Source organism: Pristiophorus japonicus, chromosome 5 (genome assembly GCF_044704955.1).
Source record: "Pristiophorus japonicus isolate sPriJap1 chromosome 5, sPriJap1.hap1, whole genome shotgun sequence".
NCBI lineage: Eukaryota > Metazoa > Chordata > Chondrichthyes > Pristiophoridae > Pristiophorus > Pristiophorus japonicus.
The window spans coordinates 134,295,181-134,316,257 of NC_091981.1; the positions used below are offsets into that span (position 1 = coordinate 134,295,181).

The 21,077-nt window shown below is 46.3% G+C and overlaps 1 pseudogene; it reads right to left on the reverse strand.

The window, feature by feature from the left end:
- LOC139264110 (ATP-dependent translocase ABCB1-like) overlaps positions 1-21,077 on the reverse strand; it is a 146,596-nt pseudogene that overhangs the window by 36,160 nt on the left and 89,359 nt on the right.

Consider the following 21,077-nt stretch of genomic DNA (forward strand, 5'->3'; position numbering starts at 1 on the left):
GAAACGTTAACTCTGTTTTTCTCTCCACAGATGCTGCCTGACCCGCTGAGATTTCCAGAATTTTCTGTTTTTATGCCTTGCCACCTTTAAGGATTTGTGTAAATGGACACCAAAGTCTCTCTGCTCAGCTACACTTTTCAAAATCGTACCATTTATAGTATACTGTCTTTCCATATTAATCCTTCAAAAGTGTATCAGTTTACACTTCTCCGCATTAAACTCCATCTGTCGTGCATCTGGTCATTTTACTATCTGGTCTATGTCATCCTGAAGTCTACAACCACATCATCACTATCTACTATTTTGCCACTTATTGTATCATCTGCAAACTTTATAATGCTGTTCCCTGCACCCAATTTTATAAAAATGGAAAAGAGTAATGGAGTCAAAACTGACCCTTGGGAAACACCACTACCAAACCACCTACCAGTTTGAAAATATTCATCTACCACCATCCTCTGCTTTCTGTCACTGAGCTAATTCCATATACATACCACCACTTTCTATGTAATTCCATGGGTTTCCATCTTCTTAACAAGCCTCCTGTGTGGTACTTTGTTGAATGACTTCCGAAAGTCCATATATACAACATCTACTGCACTACCTTGATCAACCTTCTCTGTTACCTCATCAAAGAATTCAATCAAGTTAGTCAGACACGATTTGCCTTTAACAAATTTATGCTGGCTCTCCTTGATTAATCCATGCACCAGTGAAACATGAAAAACTTTGCGTAGGCACCAGACTGGTGCAAATAATAAAGGTTGCGCAAGCTGAAAACCATTCCCTTTAATTACCGCTCCCCAAGTGGTCAGCCGAGTTCATAACGCCTCCTCTTGTTGGTGTTGTCGGCGCAAAGCGATTACAGAAGTCAATTTTTCATCCGGCGCGATAACGCAATACTGTGCACTTTATGATGTCATAATCTGCGAGGTGCTGGAGGCCCCGGCGCTATGAGTTAGCAGGTGTCACTGCATTCGCACACCTGGTCGCTAACCCCTTAGCACCCCCCAGGCGTTAACGAGAGGTGCTAACCTACCGATTTTCTCGCCCAACCTTCAGTAGTGCTAGTCTTTTTAGTGCATCTTTACTATCTATTATTATCCTGTTCATATCTTCCCTCTCCTCTTTTAGTGTAACCTTCACATCATCTGCTTCATTTGTGAAGACAGATACAAAGTACCCATTTAATGCTTTAGCCATGTCTTCTGCCTCTACATGAAGATTTTCTTTTGGGTCCTTAATAGGTCCAATTTTTTCCCTAGCTGTTAACTTTTTCAATTCACTGCTGTACTTTCCATAATCTTTCTGGTTATTAACTGAATCTTGCACCTGACATTGTCATTAGCCTTATTTTTCTGCTTTAGACCAGCTCCATTGGACGGGCCACATCATCCGCATGCCCGACATAAGACTCCCAAAGCAAGCGCTCTACTCAGAACTCCCACATGGCAAGCGAGCCCCAGCTGGGCAGAGGAAACATTTCAAGGACACCCCCAAAGCCTCCTTGATGAAGTGCAACATCCCCACCGGCACCTGGGAATCCCTGGCCCAAGACTGCCCTAAGTGGAGGAAGAGCATCCGGGAGGGCGCTGAGCACCTCGAATCTCGTCGCTGAGAACATGCAGAAAGCAAGCACAGGCAGCAGAAGGAGCGTGCGGAAAACCACACTCCCCACCCACCCTTTCCTTCAAAGACTGTCTGTCCCACCCTGTGACAGACACTGTAATTCTCATATTGGACTGTTCAGTCACCTGAGAACTCACTTTTAGAGTAGAAGCAAGTCTTCCTCAATTGCAAGGGACTGCCTACAATGATGATTTTCTGCTTTATTTTAAATTGTATTTCTTTTGTCATCCAGGGCACATTAGCTTTCGATGCTGTCATGTATTCAACTATCATTGTAACCCATGTATAAACTGACCTAAGTTGTACACCTTGAGAACGTTGACCACAAGGGGGTGAACTTGTGGGAGACACTCCTAACCTGGTATTAAAGGGGAAGCTCCACCCACCTTCATCACTTGAGGTCTTGGTAATAAAGGTAACTGGTCACAGAGTGACCTTCTCTCAAGTATGGGCCTCGTGTGCATCTATACTGTATAGTAAGGACATATCATTGGCGATGAAAAACTGGGATTGAACCCAAGCGAGCATGGCCACTAGCAGCTCAGAAGAGAGGTACTGTGTTGGTGATGATTGGGACGACTTTATTGAGAGACTACAGCAAAGTTTTGTCACTAAGGAATGGTTGGGACAGGATTCGGCCGACAAATGCCAGGCTCATCTCCTGACGGTTTGTGGATCCAGAACGTACTCCCTGATGAAGGACCTTCTAGTGCCAGAGAAGCCAGCGGACAAGACGTTCAAAGAGCTCAGTAAGTTGATTGGGGAACACCTTAAACCAGCGAGTAGCATCCACATGGCGAGACACCGGTTTTACACGCACCGGCAGCGAGAAGGGCAAAGCATTCCAGACTTCGTGGCAGATCTCCGGCGACTGGTGAGCCTATGTAAGTTCCCAGATGCATGCAGAGCAGAGATGCTGCGAGACTTTTTTATTGAGGGCATCGGGCATGCTGGGATTTTCAGGAAACTGATTGAGACCAAAGACTTGACCTTGGAAGCGCGGCTCTGATAGCCCAGACATTTATCTCAGGGGAGGAAGGGACCAGAATGATGTATGACAAAAATCTTGGCTCAAATGTGGCAAATGACCAGGGAGTCAACATTGGTAATGCGGCACACAGTTCTCTAGGCAGACAAGGGCAATCGGACATGCCCCAGCATGTAGTCGAACCCAAAGGGGGAATTCAACAGAGACAATGGCTAGCTGAACGGCGATTCATGCCATCGCAAGAGACAATGCGGCCAGTAATGGTGCCATCAACGCATGTCAATGGTGCGCTTAAGGACAGTTACAGAGACAGTCAGAGTTGATCGACTGGTAATGGACCTTTTGTTTCCAACAACGGGGCCTCCAGCTCATGCTGGAGGTGTGGAGGCAAACACCCAGCCAGAGCTTGCAGGTATCAGCAATATACCTGCAGAAACTGCAATGTCAGCGGTCACTTGGCATATATGTGCAGGAAGCCTGCAGCCAGGTTGATGTACGAGGAGGACGGGCCTGATGTAAACCCTACGAGGCCAAATGAATACTGGGGGAAGTCGCTGGAAGCTGAAGCTCAGCGAGTTCATGTGGAGCACATATACAGTTCATATACCAGGACGCCACCGATAATGATGAAAGTGCTCCTCAATGGCATCCCAGTATTAATGGAGCTAGACATGGGGGCCAGCCAGTCCCTGATGAGTATCTAGCAGTTCAAAAGGTTGTGGGTGTCCAAGGCCAGGAGGCCAAAATTATTGCTGATTGACATATCGCTAAGGACATATACAAAGGAGATCATTCCGGTGCTAGGCAGCGCCACGGTAGTCGTGACCAACAAAGATTTGGAGAACAGGTTGCAACTCTGGATTGTCCCGGGGGACGGTCCCGCATTATTGGGGAGGAGTTGGCTTACTGTCATGAACTGGAAATGGGACAATGTCAATGCAATTTCTTCTGCGGAGTGAGCATCATGCTCACAGGTCCTGGACAAATTTGACTCATTATTCCAACCCAGCATCGGCACTTTCATGGGGATCAAGGTAGTGATTCACATAAACCCGGACGCCCAGTATACCACAAGGCCAGAGCGGTGCCGTACGTGATGCGGGAAAAGATAGAAGGTGAATTGGACCGCCTGCTGAGGGAAGGCATCATCTCGCCAGTCGAATTCAGTGACTGGGCGAGCCCAATCTTGCCGGTGCACAAGGCGGATGGGTCGGTCAGGATATGTGGCGATTACAAGGCCACCATCAATCGGGTGTCACTCCAAGACCAGCACCCGCTACCGAGAGCGGAGGACCTGTTTGCGACGCTATCCGGTGGCAAACTTTTTTCAAAATTGGACCTGACCTCAGCTTACATGACCCAGGAGCTGGCGAGTGAGTCGAAGAAGCTGACCACAATCATGACACACAAGGGGTTGTTTGAGTATAACAGATGTCCGTTCGGGATTCGTTCGGTCGCCGCGATCTTCTAGCAAAATATGGAAAGCCCCCTCAAGTCGATTCCAAGGACGGTGGTTTTTCACGACGACATCCTCATCACGGGTTGCGATACTGAAGAACACCTCAACAACTTGGAGGAGGTGCTACGCAGACTGGACCGGGTAGGGCTGCGACTGAAAAAGGCGAAGTGCGTCTTCTTAGCTCCGGAGGTAGAATTCCTGGGGAGGAGGGTAGCAGCAGATGGGATCAGTCCTACTGCATCCAAAACGGAAGCGATCCAGAGAGCACCCAGACCCCGTAGCATGACGGAGCTGCGTTCGTTCCTGGGCTCCTGAACTATTTTGGTAACTTTCTTCCCAAATTGAGCACGCTGTTAGAGCTGCTACACGTGCTCCTACGCAAAGGTCATGATTGGGTCTGGGGGGACAACCAGGAAAGGGCTTTTGATAGAGCATGCAATTTGTTATGCTCCAACAAACTGTTAATTTTATATGACCCGTGTAAGAAACTTTTTTTAACGTGCGATGCATCGTCCTATGGGGTCGGGTGTGTGTTGCAGCATGTTAATGCCAAGGGTCAGTTACAGCCGGTACCTTATGCCTCCAGAAGTCTGTCCCAGGCAGAAAGGGGCTACGGGATGGTAGAAAAGGAAGCGCTCGCATGTGTATATGCAGTAAAAAAAATGCACCAATACCTGTTTAGCAGTAAATTTGAGCTGGAGACAGATCAGAAATCCCTAACATCCCTTTTGGCCGACAACAAGGCCATAAATGCGAATGCATCGGCCCGCATACAGAGGTGGGCACTCATGTTAGCCGCCTATGACTACACAATTCGGCACAGACCGGGCACTGAAAATTGCATCGATGCACTCAGCAGGCTCCCACTAGCCACCACTGAGGGGTCAACTGAGCATGATGCTGAGATGGTCATGGCTGTTGAAGCTTTCGAAAGCGAAGGCTCACCTGTGACAGCCCGTCAGATTAAAGTCTGGACAAATAAAGACCTGCTACTGTCTTTAGTTAAGAAATGTGTCCTGAATGGGGACTGCGCAGCCATGTACGGTGCATGCCCTGAGGAATTTAAAACGTTTCATAGGCACAAGGATGAACTCTCGATTCAGGCCGATTGCCTACTGTGGGGAAACCGAGTAGTCATGCCCCAGATGGGCAGAGAGGTGTTTATCAGAGAACTTCACAATGAGCACCCGGGCATTGTCATGATGAAGGCAATTGCCAGGTCACACGTTTGGTGGCCAGGGATAGTTGCAGACCTGGAACTTTGTGTTCGCAGGAGCAACACGTGTGCTCAGCTGGGCAACGCACCCAGGGCAGCACGCCTTAGCCCCTGGTCCTGGCCCGCCAAGCCATGGTCACGCATCCATGTGGACTATGCAGGTCCTTTCATGGGTAAAATGTTTTTGGTTGTAGTAGATGCCTACTCCAAATGGATTGAGTGTGCCATTTTAAATTCAAGCACATCCTCTGCCACGGTAGAAAGTCTCCGGGCAATGTTCGCCGCCCATGGTCTACCAGATATTTTGGTCAGTGACAATGGCCCGTGCATTACAAGCACTGGATTCCAGGACTTCATGGTAGGCAATGGATTCAACCATGTCAGAACGGCACTGTTCAAGCCGGTCTCAAACGGCCAGGCAGAACGAGCAGTGCAGATAATCAAACAGGGGATGCTCAGAATCCAAGAGGGTTCCCTACAAAGCCACTTATCACGCCTCCTGTTGGCCAATAGATCCCGACCACACTCACTCACAGGGGGTCCACCCACAGAGCTGCTAATGAAAAGGATGCTCAAAACCCGGTTATCCCTTATCTACCCCACCATGAAAGAAATTGTTGAGAGCAGGCGTCAGTCATAATGTGATGACCATGACAGGAATATGAGGGCGCGATGTATTGATGTCAATGACCCTGTTTTTTGTCCTTAATTTCGCTGCAGGGCCCAAATGGCTTGCAGGCACTGTGATTGCCAAAGAGGGGAATAGGGTTTTGATCGTTAAACTTACCAATGGACAAATCTGTCACAAACATGTGGATCAAACAAAAAGGAGGTTCAGGAACCCCATAGAAGAAGCAGAGGAAGAACACAACGTAGAGTTTACTGCACCACAGGTGACCAAACACCGGAACCAAGTGGAGGAGAGCCCAGTCACTGTGGGCAGTCCGGACAGGCCTGAGGCACCGCAAACAGCAGACACTCAGGCCAGCGCCCAACAACTGGAGCCCCAACTCAGGCGCTCTACAAGGGAGCGTAAACCACTAGAGAGACTTAACCTGTGATCCCAATAAGACTTTGGGGGGAGGTGATGTCATGTATTCAACTATCATTGTAACCCATGTATAAGCATTCCTAAGTTGTACACATTGAGAACATTGACCACAAGGGGGTGAACTTGTGGGAGACGCTCCTAACTTGGACTTTCAGGTATAAAAGGGGAAGCTCCACCCACCTTCATCACTTGAGGTCTTGGTAATAAAGGTAACTGGTCACAGAGTGACCTTCTCTTAAGTATGGGCCTCGTGTACATTTATACTGTATAGTAAGAACATAGCAGATGCTCTACCTTTTTCCGTCAAAGGACTATGCCTCGTTTGTACCTGAACAATCTCTCCCTGAGTGCCTTCCTTTGCTCCATATTGCTTTACCATGCAATTGCCTTTAAATGAAAGAATGGAAAATCTCACAGTGTACACTGAACTCTGTGTTCAAATGTGTATGTATATCCGGTACGCAAAGCTCTGTGCCAGGACCAAGAATTTATCAGATTTACCCTAGAATCTTTGAGGACTTGAACACATAATCTAAGCTAGTGCTCCAGTAGTATTGGGGGCAGCGCTGTGTCAAAAACAGATAAACTGCTCATTCATCATGTGGATCTTTGTGGGATGTTGCTGCACACAAACTGGATGTCACATTTGTTTACATAACAGTAGTAACTACACATTAGAAATGTATGTATCTGAAGTGAATTAAGATGTTCCTGTGAGACATAATAAGGCAATTTATTTCCTTTAAAACTATGGGCAAACTGTCTTACTCGGGAATAAAATTGATTGGCAAAATAACAAATTGTAACTTCGAAACAGATTTAGTTTATTGTTTTTTTATAGCATGCAAGTCATCAAACCAGATACAGTTGAAGCACCCAAACCATACTCGTAGGAATAAAAAAACCTCAAATTCTTAAGTAAATCACTGTACCATGTATATTGAATTTGCTAATATTATAAAGGGCAAGAAATGAATCAACAGGATATTTTTAATTACAGGCGAAATTACAAAGTAAATGTCGATGGGCTTTCAGTCATGGTTAACATTCCTATTCTGATTCTTATTGCTCCAAAAAAGTTTTGTAAATATTTTTAACAAACATAAAATTCAACAAGGCATTTATGAGTCACCTCAATCAACATTCTTCCCATGAACCTGTTCATTCACAGACATATTGCAGCTCTACAGCTTATACAATCCTATAGCTAGTGGGAACGTTCATAATACAATTGTTTTTTTATTGAGAAATCTAAGTGAAGGACCAAGGTCCATAGTAAAAGGCACTAATTTTGAAAAGAATAGGAGAGATAATAAGGTGAGTCATGCTTGAATTTCAAAAGCCTGTATATTGTAAAAAGGGAAGATTTAGGGATTATCATAGAATTATGGAGATTTACAGCACAATAGGAGGCTATTTGGCCCATCGTGTCCATACAGGCTGAAAAAGAGTTGTCCAGCTTAATCCCACCAACCAGCTGTTGATCCATAGCCCTGTAGGTTACAGCACATCAAGTGCATATCCAAGTACTTTTTAAATGTGATAATGTTTCTGCCTCGACCACCCATTAAGGCAGTGAGTTCTAGACCCCCACCATTCCCCAGGTTAAACAAGTTGTCCTCATCTCCCCTCTAATCCTTCGACCAATTACTTTAAATCTATGCCCCCTTGTTATTGACCTCTCTGCTAAGATAATTAGATCCTTCCTATCCACTCTATCTAGGTCCCTCATAATTTTAGACACTCCAATTTAGACACTTCCCCTCAGCCTCCTCTGCTCCAAAGTAAACAACCCCAGCCTAACCAATCTTTTCTCAAATTCTCCAGCCTTGGCAACATCCTCATAAATCTCCTCTGCAACCTTTCTAGTGCAATCACATCTTTCCTGCAATGTGGTGACCAGAACTGTACAAAGTACGCTAGCTGTGGCCTAACTAGTGGTTCATACAGTTCAATCATAACGTCCCTGCTCTTATAATCTATGTATCGACTAATAAAAGAAAGTATCCCGTATGCCTTCTTAACCACCTTATCTACCTGCCCTGCTACCTTCAGCGATCTATGGACATGCACTCCAAGTTCTCTCTGTTCCTCTACACTTCTCAGTAGCCTACCATTTATTGTGTATTCCCTTACCTTGTTAGTCCTCCCCAAATGCATTACTTCATCATAGGCAGTCCCTCGGAATCGAGGAAGACTTGCTTCCACTCCTGAAGTGAGTTATTTGGTGGCTGAACAGCCCGATACAGGAGACACAGACTCTGTCACAGGTGGGACAAATAGTTGTTCAGGGAAGGGGTGGGTGGGACTGGTTTGCCACACGCTCTTTCCGCTGCCTGGGCTTGATTTCTGCATGCTCTCGGCATTGAGACTCGAGGTGCTCGGCGTCCTCTCGGATGTACTTCCTCCACTTAGGGCGGTCTTGAGCCAGGGACTGCAAATATCAGTGGGGATGCTGTACTTTATCAGGGAGGCTTTGAGGGTGTTCTTGTACCATTTCCGCTGCCCAGCTTTGGCTCATTTGCCGTGAAGGAGCTCCAAGTAGAGCACTTGCTTTGGGAGTCTCGTATCTGGCATGCGGACTATGCGGCCTGCCCATTCAGTGCTTCAATGCTGGGGATGTTAGCCTGAATGAGGACATTGATGTTGGTGCACCTGTCCTCCCTGGGGATTTGTAGGATCTTGTGGAGACATCGTTGCTGGTATTTCTCCAGCAACTTGAGGTGTCTACTGTACATGGTCCATGTCTCTGACCCATACAGGAGGGCAGGTATTACTACAGTCCTGTAGACCATGAGCTTGGTGGCAGTTTTGAGGGCCTGGTCTTCAAACACTCTTTCCCTCAGGCGGCCGAAGGCTGCACTGGCGCACTGGAGGCGGTGTTGGATCTCGTCGCCAATGCCTGCTCTTGTTGATAGGAGGCTCCCGAGATATGGGAAGTGGTCCACGTTGTCCAGGGCCACTCCGTGGATCTTGATGACTGGGAGACAGTACTGTGCGGCGAGGACAGGCTGGTGGAGGACCTTTGTCTTATGGATGTTTAGTGTAAGGCCTATACTTTCATACGCCTCAGGAAATACATCGACTATGTCCTGGAGTGCAGCCTCTGTATGTGCACAGACACAGGCGTCATCCGCGTACTGTAGCTCGACGACAGAGATTGGGGTGATCTTGAATCTGACCTGGAGACAGCGCAAGTTGAACAGGTTCCCACTGGTTCTGTAGTTTAGTTCCACTCCAGCGGAGAGCTTGTTAACTGTGAGGTGGAGCATAATGGCGAGAAAGATTGAGAAGAGGGCTGGGGCAATGACGCAGCCCTGTTTGACCCTGGTCCGGATGTGGATTGGGTCTGTGATGGATCCATTGGTAAGGATCACGGCCTGCATGTCGTCGTGGAGCAGGCGGAGGATGGTGACGAACTTTTGGGGGTATCCAAAACGGAGGAGGACGCTCCATAGGCCCTCGCAGTTGACAGTGTCAAAGGCCTTTGTAAGGTCGAAGAAGGCCCTGTATAAGTGCTGGCACTGTTCCCTGCATATTTCCTGTAGCTGTCGCACTGCAAAAATTATGTCCGTTGTGCCCGTAGGGGACGAAATCCACACTGTGACTCCGGGAGGAGTTCCTCGGCCACGGTAAGAAGTCGGTTGAGGAGGACTCTAGCGATGACTTTCCCAGTGGCTGATAGCAGGGAGATTCCTCTGCAGTTGCCGCAGTCAGATGTCCTCTTTTTTAAAGATGGTCACGATTACTGCATCTCTGAGTTCCCTCGGCATGCTCTCCTCCCTCCAGATGAGAGAGATGAGGTTGTGTATTCGTGCCTCTCCGCCATACTTCAATGCCTCAGCAGGGATTCCATCTGCACCCGTAGTCTTGTTGTTTTTAATATTACTTCACACTTCTTCAGATTGAATTCCATTTGTCACTTTTCTGCCCACCTGACCAGTGCATTGATATCTTCCTGCAGTGTGCAGCTTTTGTATCATCCGCAAACTTGTTAACCATGCCCCCTACATTGAAGTCCAAGGGCCCGAAATTGATGCACTCACCGCCCACTGCCACTGACTGCCGTCGACATTCCTCCTCGGGTTCCACCCAGTGCCAGTTTCGATCTAGTCTGGAGCAGGTGTGCGGGAGGGGAGAGCCGCCGGGAACTGCCCGCTGACGTCAGCAGATGGCCGAGTTGCATAAACGGACTCTTGCCCACTGAGATACCAGATTGGCGCAGACGGGAGCGGCTGGAGTCAGCGCCAGAACAGGGGTGGTCCGCTGCGAGGAGGCTGGTCTATCCCCAACGGTAGGTATGAAGAGCTGGAAAAAAAAAGGTGAGTAAACATTTTTTAATTTTTTTCTTTACAGGGACTTACCTGTATGGGTCCCCTGAAGGTGTTCCAATGTTTTTTTTTCTGATGACTTTTCTTTGCAGGTCTTCGACCCTCCGTGGGCCCAACTCCATCCTTAGCGGCACTTGGGTGGCAAGCACCTTTGCTGCCGAGAATGAGAGCTCCCACTGGCTGCCGTTCAGATTGGTGGCGTAAGTCCCTCATTTGCTGCCCGCCACCCTTTGAAGGACATTTTTGATGAAAACCCCGCCCAAAGTAACGTCAGGTACCTCGGCGGCCATCAGCTATCCTTTGGGCGGCACTTGGGTGGGCGGGGGCTTTCACCAAATTTGGGCCCTAAATCATTAATATATACCACAAAAAACAAGGGGCCTCGTATTGACTTCTGTGGAATCCCACTGGAAACAGCCTTCCAGTCACACAAACAACCTTTGACCATTAGCCTTTGCTTCCTGCGACTGAGCCAATTTTGATCCAACTTGTCACTTTCCCTTGGATCCCATGGGCTTTTACTTTTCTGACCAGTCTGCCATGTGGGACATGGCTAAAAGCCTTGGTAAAATCCATGTGGACTACATCAAACATGCTACCCTCATCGACTCTCCTTGTTACCTCCTCAAAAAATTCAATCAAGTTAGTCAAACACAACCTTCCCTTCACAAATCCATGCCAACTGTCTTGATTAATCCGTGCATTTCTAATTTCTAAATCATGATTAATACTGTACCTCAGAATTTTTTCCAATAATTGTCCCACCACTGAGGTTAGGCTGACTGGCCTGTATTTATCTGGTTTAACCCTTTCTCCTTTAGTAAACAATAGTACAATATTAGTCGTCCTCCATACCTGTAGCCAGAGAGGATTGGAACATGATGGTTAGAGATTCCGCTATTTCCCCCCTTGCTTATTTTAACAGCCTGGGATACATTTCATCCGGGCCTGGGGATTTATCTACTTTCAAAGATGATAAACCCCTTAATATGTCCTCTCTCACTATATTTATCTCAGCTAATATTTCACACACATCCTCCTTAACTACAATGTCCCTCTCTTTTGTGAAGACAGATGCAAAGTACTCGTTAAGAACAATGCCCATGTCTTCCGCCTCCACACACTGGTTACCTTTATGGTCTCCAGTAGGCCCTACTCAATCTTTAGTTATCCTCTTGCTCTTTATGTATTTATAAAACATCCTTGGATTTTCCTTGATTTTACTTGCCCACATTTTTTCATGACCCTCTCTTTGCTTTCCTCACTTTCTTTTTAATTTCATCCCTGCACTTCCTATACTCGTCTAGGCTTTCTGCAGTATTTAGCTCTTGATATCTGTCATAAGCATCACTTTTTTACCTTATCCTACCCTGTATGCCCCTGTATCCGTTAGACTAGATTGGACGGCGAAGCTGCTGTGGATCTTTATTTCAATTCAACGAGGATTAAGGGAGGAGCAAGAACATGTAGGATGGTGGATTTGAAACTCAGAAGGAACAAAAGAGGAAAACTCAGAGGAGCAGCAACGTACGGCCAATCCGATATTGCCAGTTTTGCGCAACCTCCCATACAAATTTCTAGGCCTGGGGTTAATTTTAATCTAACCTGCCTGGCTGGAAACTAACAGGATCGGATCAGCCACCCGTGTAACACTCCGTCCGATTTTACTTTCCATTGAAGTGAATGGAAAATAAAATCGAGAAGGGCATAAAATGGAGAGGAGTATTCAAATCTTGGATAAACCTGGGCTTTGTAAAGAACTATTGATTTTTGAGGACGAGAAAAGTTTGGTGTAAAAGAACAAACTGAAGAGTAAATTCTGCACCCCCAGTAGTAGCTGTCCATGGTTTTCCGTAATATACTTCCTGCAAGCGTGGCTCACTGCTGGCAGTGTGAAATTGACTCTTAAGCCTCCTGATGCTTACTTTAGGATAGAACCACTGAAATTTCAGGGCTACTTTCTTCACTCCCACTTACCTTATCCAGAGCTGCCTGCACTATAGATTCACTCTGAGTATCAAGAGCAGATGTTGCTTCATCCAGCAGAAGAATCTTTGGGTTTCTGACTAATGCATGAGCAATAGCAATTCTCTGTTTCTGCCCTCCACTCAGCTGGGCACCTCTTTCACCAGCTATTGTGTTAAATTTCTGTATAATATGAAAGTACAAAATTTTGCAATTTGAAAATAAATACCTCCATCTATGCTTTTGTATTGGTTCTTATAAAGACTGTGCAAGGCATCTCTTGACTTGACAAGAAGAGCAAGATTTAATTGTTTTACATGAATGCCTCTTTACGATATGAGATATTAACTGCTATTAACTGCAAGATTTTGTCAGCATTAGTCTATTGATGCATATATAAAAGAAAAAAGAATGGATTTATATATTTCATGACCTCAGGATGTCCTTAACGGCTTTACATCAATGAGGTGCTTTTGAATGAATGAATGAATTATTAATTAATTACTAACTTCTCCATGTTTAATCCAGGTCCTCTTTTCCTATCACTGTTGCATAGGAAACATCAATATGCTCATCCAATCAGTGAGACGAACAGTGCCTTCCATTATTTATATGCAAATTGGAAATGTGCAGTTAAAATCCAGAGGTTGCTCAACAAAATGTGCCGCTCCTCTGTAAACTGTGTGAAAACGGCATCCCAACATCTGGCTCCTCTTATTGAATGGGGTGAAGTTCCTGTACTGACTTCAGACTAAGCTCACCACAAACACTTAAGTCAAGTCATTTCAGTCTAAATACCCTTTTAACTGCATGGTAATTCTTAAATACTGCCGAAAAACCTCTCTGGCACTGAAAATTAACTTTTCCAAGTGTGGTGTCTCTTTCCGACAGATTTTAATTATTGTTGGAGATTTTTTTAAAATGTAATACTTTTTTAACTTTACCTTTCTGTCTCTTTTATCTCTCTCACTTAATTCAATCTTTATTTCCCTCTAATTATTTTGCTTTCTATACCTGATTTGACATTGAATTCAATATTCTGATTTCCATTTCATGCTTCAGACTCTCTACTGCTCATTAACAATTGTTCAATCTGATTGATTAAGGGCATTCACAGTTGGCTGTCCTGTTCACACAGGTCTCAGATACCATGCAGAGGGTGCTGCACTATTTGGAGGTCCTACTAACCGTAACTTGTATGCCGGATGGCTGGTGCCATTTGTTCACAGTTCACAATAGAATCTGGTCCATTATCTTTATATGACCAACCCTTTCCGCTCTGAGTTTGACCGTGTTGAAGCACAATGAAATATTTCCAGTGATCGCCTTTCTATGTTTAAAACACTGAGATATGCTAACAGATGTTGACCTGTATGAAATGAAATTTTAGAGCTATAGAAGATCTTCTATGTCTTAGATGTAGTCCTTACTACTCGGGGGATCAAGGGGTATGGCGAGAAAGCAGGAATGGGGTACTGAAGTTGCATGTTCAGCCATGAACTCATTGAACGGTGGTGCAGGCTCGAAGGGCCGAATGGCCTACTCCTGCACCTATTTTCTATGTTTCTATGTTTCTCTTCTCAAGCAACTGACCTGCAGCTTAAAGGGAGCTCTTGTAAATCACGTTAGCAGCCAATAAAGAGACTTTACAATAATGTCAGCAGGTCACTGTTCCTTATGTGAACAATTTTTCTTCCTTATAGGACAAGTGAGAAGTTGCCAAGTAGTATAGCTGAGTCAGAAATTCAGCCGTTTTTAATGGAAGTGCTACTTCTTCCAAGTTAATATTTTATTTACTGTAATAATGCTCCATCCAGAATAGATAATGACATAGCTAATGTATGACCAGTGGATCGTGGGCAAAAAAGTGCCTCATTCATATCAATCTGGCCAAATTAGTATCTGCATTGACACTAATCTATTATTCAATTTACCAACATTCGACCTAAGTTTTGGGTGGAGTTGCTCCTATTTTTTTGGAGCAACTAGTTTAGTTTGGAGTATGTTAGAAATTGCAATTCTCGGCACTTACTTTGCTCCAGTTCTAGTGAGTTAGTTTAGGTTGGTTTGAGTTCAGGTACTTTTTTTTTTTTAAAGAGGGTGCGTCCAGCCACTTAGGCCTGTTTTGCAAGTTTTGGCAGCGAAAACTTACTCCAAACTTACTTAGAATGGAGTAAGTGCCCACTTTTGTAAGTTCTGAACAACCTTACCTAGAGTTAAGCTCAGTGCAGGCACAGCCGGAGAGGGGGGTGGGGGGAGTTAAACACAAAAAGGACTGAAGCATTAAACACATCACTTAACATGGCCTAAACCTCTTTCGATTATATCTTCTTGCCTTAGATCTGCTGAATGAGGATAGTTGCTTCTCTTTTTATAAATAAACAAGTGTATGCTCCCGGCTGAGGCAGACACATCAACACCTAATTATGGCTAATTTGATCCTTTGGAAATCATCATACCATTAGTCCAACTTATTACTTGAATGGCTCACCTCATTTGTAAAATGAACTGTTTGGCATTGTGCCTCTGTCAGGGACTGACTGTTAGAGTAATGTGTTGTAAGCCACCCGAACCAACCATTGTCTCCCACCCCCCCAGCAGCACTCTTCCTCCACCCCCTACCTCCCAACCCTGTGCTCCGTGTGTCCCTCCTCACTCCTACAATCCCAACAGCACTCTTCCCCTCCCCGCAACCCCCTCCCCCGAACCCAACCCCTCGCAGCCAGCAGCAGGACCAATCTGTGTGTCTCAGATACTGTAGGGCAATTAGTCGCTGGCTTCCTCGGTCCACGGACACCCATCCCACTGCAGCAGGAAAGATCTCTGAGCCACGACACGTCACACCAGCACGCCCCTCGGTCATGGCTAGGTGCGGGAGGCAGGCATGACTGAAGGGGTGAGGGATGTTTATCTTTTGCAGGTGTTCCTAAATGTTGTGTTTGGTATGATAATGGACTATGAATCAGTTGTAATGTTAAGTAATAAACTTTATTGAAACGTTTGCAATGTACTTTGCTTTAGTGGAATAATAATAAAAGCATTCTTGTCATGATTCAGTTTCAATGTACAATATATTCCATTGAAATCTTTACAATGGACTTTACTTAACTGCAATAAAATCATTCTTGCATCAAATTTGATATGACTCTTTCCGATCACTTAACAACCCCAAAAACTTATATAGTTTTAAAGTTAGAAAACTTAGTAAACAATTTCAATTTGTGAACAAAATCACTGAAAAACCTTGATAACTTTTAACGCAGTACTTTTAAACAACTTATTAAGATCACTTAAAAACTCGAAGATCACTTATATACTTGTAAAGTTACAAAACTTAGTACACAATTTCAATTTGAAAACAGTTACAACAGTGGCATCAAATCTACTACATCAATACCAACAGCAAAGAAAGGCTGCACCCAGCTCTCATCCACTGTCTCATGAGGGGGGAGAGGGGGTGTAGGGGAAGAGAAGGGGTGGGGAGGTGTAGGGGAAGAGAAGGGGTGGTGGGGGGAGGGAGAGGGGGTAGGGGAAGAGAGAGGGTGGGGTGGGAGAGAGGGGGTTCCCAACTTGGATCTCTACAGAGGCTGATACAGGGATTGCAGTGGAAGGGGCATTTGATTGGCCGGGAGGTGTGCGCTTATTGCAGCAGATAACTAAATGCCTGGTGGCCTCTGCCAGCATTTGCGCTGCCCCTGCGATTCCCACACTCAGTTCACGTGGCATAACTGCTATTTGCCCAGACAGCACTGTCAACTCATCACCAACCCCTCTGATGGTGCCCTCCAGTGAACGGGTAAGGTCATTGCCCTCCACATCCAATGCAATAATATCAAACACATTTGTTGAACGCTGCATCTCAGGAGAGTCTACTCGGGTTCTCCTTCCTCTCCCCCCTGGCTGTGCCTCGTGGCACCACTCCAGTGCGAGGCGCAGGGTGGGATGGTGGGGCCCTGGGTGTTCCACACTGCATTCCACCACCACCACCATCACCACCACTGAGCCCCTCTACCTCTGATAATGGGGCCCTGGGTGTTCCACGCTGCATTCTACCAACACCACTGTGACCCTCTACTTTTGATAATGGTGCCCTGGGTGCTACAAGCTGCATTCTACCACCACCACTGAGCCCCTCTACCTCTGATAATGGGCCCTGGGTGTTCCACACTGCATTCTACCATCACCACTGTGACCCTCTACTTTTGATAATGGTGCTCTGGGTGCTACAAGCTGCATTCTACCACCACCACCGTGACCCTCTACCTCTGATAATGGGGCCCTGGGTGCTACAAGCTGCATTCCACCACCACCACTGTGACCCTCAATCTCGAAGGATGTGAAACCATGGAACATCTTATCAGAACTTACATCACTAAGCGCGGGTGGGTACGCGAGGAGACGATGACATGCCGCATCAGAACATAAAGCACCAGGAAAGGATGGGGGGTGGATGAAGGAGTGGAATGTTGGAGGAGAATTCATGGTATTCTCTGGGATAGTGAGGACCTGCACTATGGACTGATCCATATTACGATCGACATTCTTCCCTGAACACATATCCATTCCCCCCTCCTCCCCCCCACCGCCATGGTCTTGATCGCATGCATCCGACTCTTCCTCTGAATCTTCTGGATTGACATTATGTTCTGCAAAATATAACCGAGCAGTCAAATGGTTAGCAGCACAGGAGTGGGCAGGATGGGTGAGATGGGTAGTCTTGCAATAGCAGGCTAGGCAGCAGGATGATTTGAAGGGTCACGATGCATTTTTAGGACTTACCCTCTCCCAAGCGTGTGAGCCCAGCTTGTGCATCATTGATTGCCTTTCTCCAGGCACGACTCATCATGGCAGCGACCCTCTGTTCCAAGGGTGTCAGTGGGTGCAGATTTGGCGGGCCTCCTCCCGTTCGTGTTCTTTCCCTTTTGTTGTGAGGCAATTTCTTCTGCAATGATGAAAATATCACTTTTTAGAGAGGGTGCCTTTCTGCCGGGTGAGGCATATACAGCTGGTCACATTTACAATTGCAATTCCATTGAGAAAATGAAGATATTACTTACACTAACGACTTGACCAAGGTCCTGCAATTTCTTTTTACACTGGACTCCAGATCTCCGGGTATTCACCACTGCGCAGTATTTGTCTGCAACTAGGTCCCAGCGTTTCTTGATTTCTTTGGGTGCCACCTTCGTGCTAGCTCCTGTTGCTAGTGTCCTGCTCCTGCCATCTACCCTCAATGACATTAACTAGTGTCTCGACTTCGTCATGCAAGAAGTTCTTTGTTCTCGCTGCACGTTCTTGCATTGCTGCACAGGTACTGGATTTCCACTCAGTGATTTTTAAAAACACAGTCCTTTCCTTGCATGCACGTGTGCAGCACCCCTTTGCACTCCAAGAATCACTTAAGACTTTTCACTCCTTCCCTTCCTGCACCCAAAAATCAAACAGCTCGCTATAACAGAGCGCCACGTTTTCCTTTTAAATGTCCTTGCTTGCACCTATGCAGCACCTTTGCAGCACTGCTTTGCACAAGAATCAATAAAATAATGTTCAATCCTTTTCCTACCTGCAACCAAAAATCCCAGCTAGCTTTAAATGAGTGCCACATTCTCCCTTTAAATGGCCGATTGCCAAGGTCGAGGTCCCATTGCGCATGCGCGCACATTGCAACGCGCACGGCAAGAAAGCCGGCTGTGAAAGACACGCAGGGGCTTAGCCCCACCCGCCTTGTAGAATTTACCAATACTTCGCAAAGATTCCTTGTACCTTTCCCCTGCAGAGGAGAAGAATCCCTTTTTGGACTTTTAAAATGAGTTTAAAGGGCAGACGAGGCCTGCAAGGGATAAAAGGGGATGCATTCATGGAGACCCCCCCCCCCACCCCCCCGCAGTGTTTGGACTCATAGGAAAGGGAATTTAATTTGGAACTCGATGAACATTTTGGTATCCTAGGAAAAACACAGAGGAAGATACCAAGAGCTTTACAAGTTTAAAATCTCTAAAGGAGCATGTTGGAAGAGACTGCCAGAACAGAGGGTGGGACTTCACTCAGGAATTGGGTATTGGAGCTAATTCAATTTGCCTGGGAGAATGAGTCAATCGATAACTAACAAGAACTGTGAGGCATAAAAATTCGCTCCCTGGGATATAAACGCATCAAGAACTATCAGGCTAATCACCGGAGACCATTATTGGCATGCATGTGCAAATAGACCTATAGAAATCACGAGCTCAGCCAAACGGCCCAAGAGTTTAAACACTGCTTCAACAATGCCAACTGGTGATTTTCCACATTACCACATCATAATCAAATTACTGCTGAACGAGCCCGCCAAATTCCGACAAAGAAGAGAGCTCAAAACTAATGAGCAGCTCCCTTGAAACAAAGAGCTGGGCCAGATTGGCGGGAGATAAGGAAGCCTTTTTGAGGTATATCTATTGCCAGTTTTACAAGGGAAAACAACAAGCAGCAGGAGGTGGGGAGTGAAGAAATGGAGTAGTGAAGAAAACTACAAGAAACCATCAAGGACTGACCAAGCATGCCGACAGCAAGAGGCCCACGAAACGGAAGGTTGTCAGCAACCAAATTGACAACCCGTGCCACCACAACCAGCGAAATGACCAACCGAAACCAACTCAGCAAAAACCGAAGAATCGACATTTTATTTCCACTCTACAATCTACTTCTGAATGACCAACGGGTGAGAAATTACTTAAAAGGACTAACTAGAACTATTCCTAACCAAAGAAAGTGGGTACTTAGCCCATACATCCAAAACACGACATACCACATCAGCGGACTCACCCCAACTGAAGACTATGCAGTCCGAAATCCTCTCCTCCATCCGGGGTATGGTTCGCCGAGAAGGCAAAGTGCAGTGAACCCCAAAACCGCAATTCACGGGCAACTGTCAAAAGGGATTGGTGACCATAACCCCCTGAACCCCCAGAGCTATAATTTAGTTAGCTAGGGGAATTGGGAGGGAGAGGCTGGGATAACTTGTGTAAATATATCTGCATTCTCTTCTTTACCCCATTTAGAGTTTAAGCTGTATTCTTTTCCCCACAGGCTGTATTTTGACAATTTATTCAATGTGTTGTACCCCTCAGTATGTATTGGTATCACTATTCTGTTATTAAAGGTGTGCCCTTTACTTCTTTTTAAACACAATAAAGCCATACCTGCTTCCTACCTTGAAACCGATTGTCTGTCCAAATCTGTCACAGTCCCTTCATAATTCCAGAGTCTAGAGCCAAGGGTGTGGGAGCGATTCGAAACTGCTCATATAAGATCAGAAGGGAAAGCTGACCCCCTAAAAACCACCCCTTACAGATAATGGCGACCACGAAGGGACTCTGGGGCGTGGGACATGATAAGAGAGAGACTGGTTTCAGGAAAAGAAGCAAAATGGAAGAGGGGATTTCCTCGTATGTGTTTAAGAGGGTAAATGTGGCTAAGGAGTGGGTACTCGATCTAATGTCTGCTGAGCGTCCAGAAGATGCTTCAGCTCAATGGACTAAGAGCAAGGACCATAAAAGGTCGATAGAGCTAGTTTGGCTAGTTTGCCTTCAGCGACAGATCTGGCTTCTAAATGAGGAGAATTAGAAATTAAAGGGAGTATTGAGACAGGCAGAAGAGAGGTCCAGTGCAAGGGCCACAGTTGGGGAAAGGCTGTGGACAGAGGTGGGACAGTTAAAGGAAAGCAGAGAGCTCACTAAAGGAAGGCACAAAACCCAACTGGACCTTTTACAGTGTCAGATTATTGAAGCCAAGAATAGCGAACTGGCCTTGTGGGAAGAGAATTCCTGCCTCGCCAAGCAAGTTAAAGAGTACGGGGAGAGGTGAGAGACAGTCAGGTAGCCTATAAGGTTGCCAGTACAAGGGAATTTGAGGCAGGAGACCACAGCCTCTGCCAGGAACAGATCCAAAGCTTGATCCTTGCTCTATCCCGGACTAAAGGCATGGTGTGCCTGATACACCCGGGTTTAGCCCAAGAACAGCTGGTAGAGCAAGGAGAAACCCCTCAGTCACCGCCTGCAGCTCCCAGGAATAGCCCGGAGCAGCAAGGGTGTCAGCCAGAGTGTGGGGCAGGCAAGGATTGCAAACTACCAACACCAGCGGCCCCGAGTTTTAACTCGGCTTGGCAGCAGGGGGAAGCGGGCGAGCCAATACAAGGAGGGCCGGAACCAGGGCCAATGCACCCAGTCCGGCAGCAAACGTTTGGCCCGCCTAGCGCTGATGGGGCAGCAGGACCCCTAGAAAGAACTTCATAGTCCCCCACGACCCCCAAAAACTGAGGGTTATGATAGACCACCTCAGTAAGCTCACCCAACAGGGGGATTCCTCGGTACACTTCCTGGAAGTGGAATAGACGGGATATTAGCGGGTGCGATGATTCGGAGCAGGCTAAGTTGTTGCTCTTCTCGCTAGACACCAAGCTG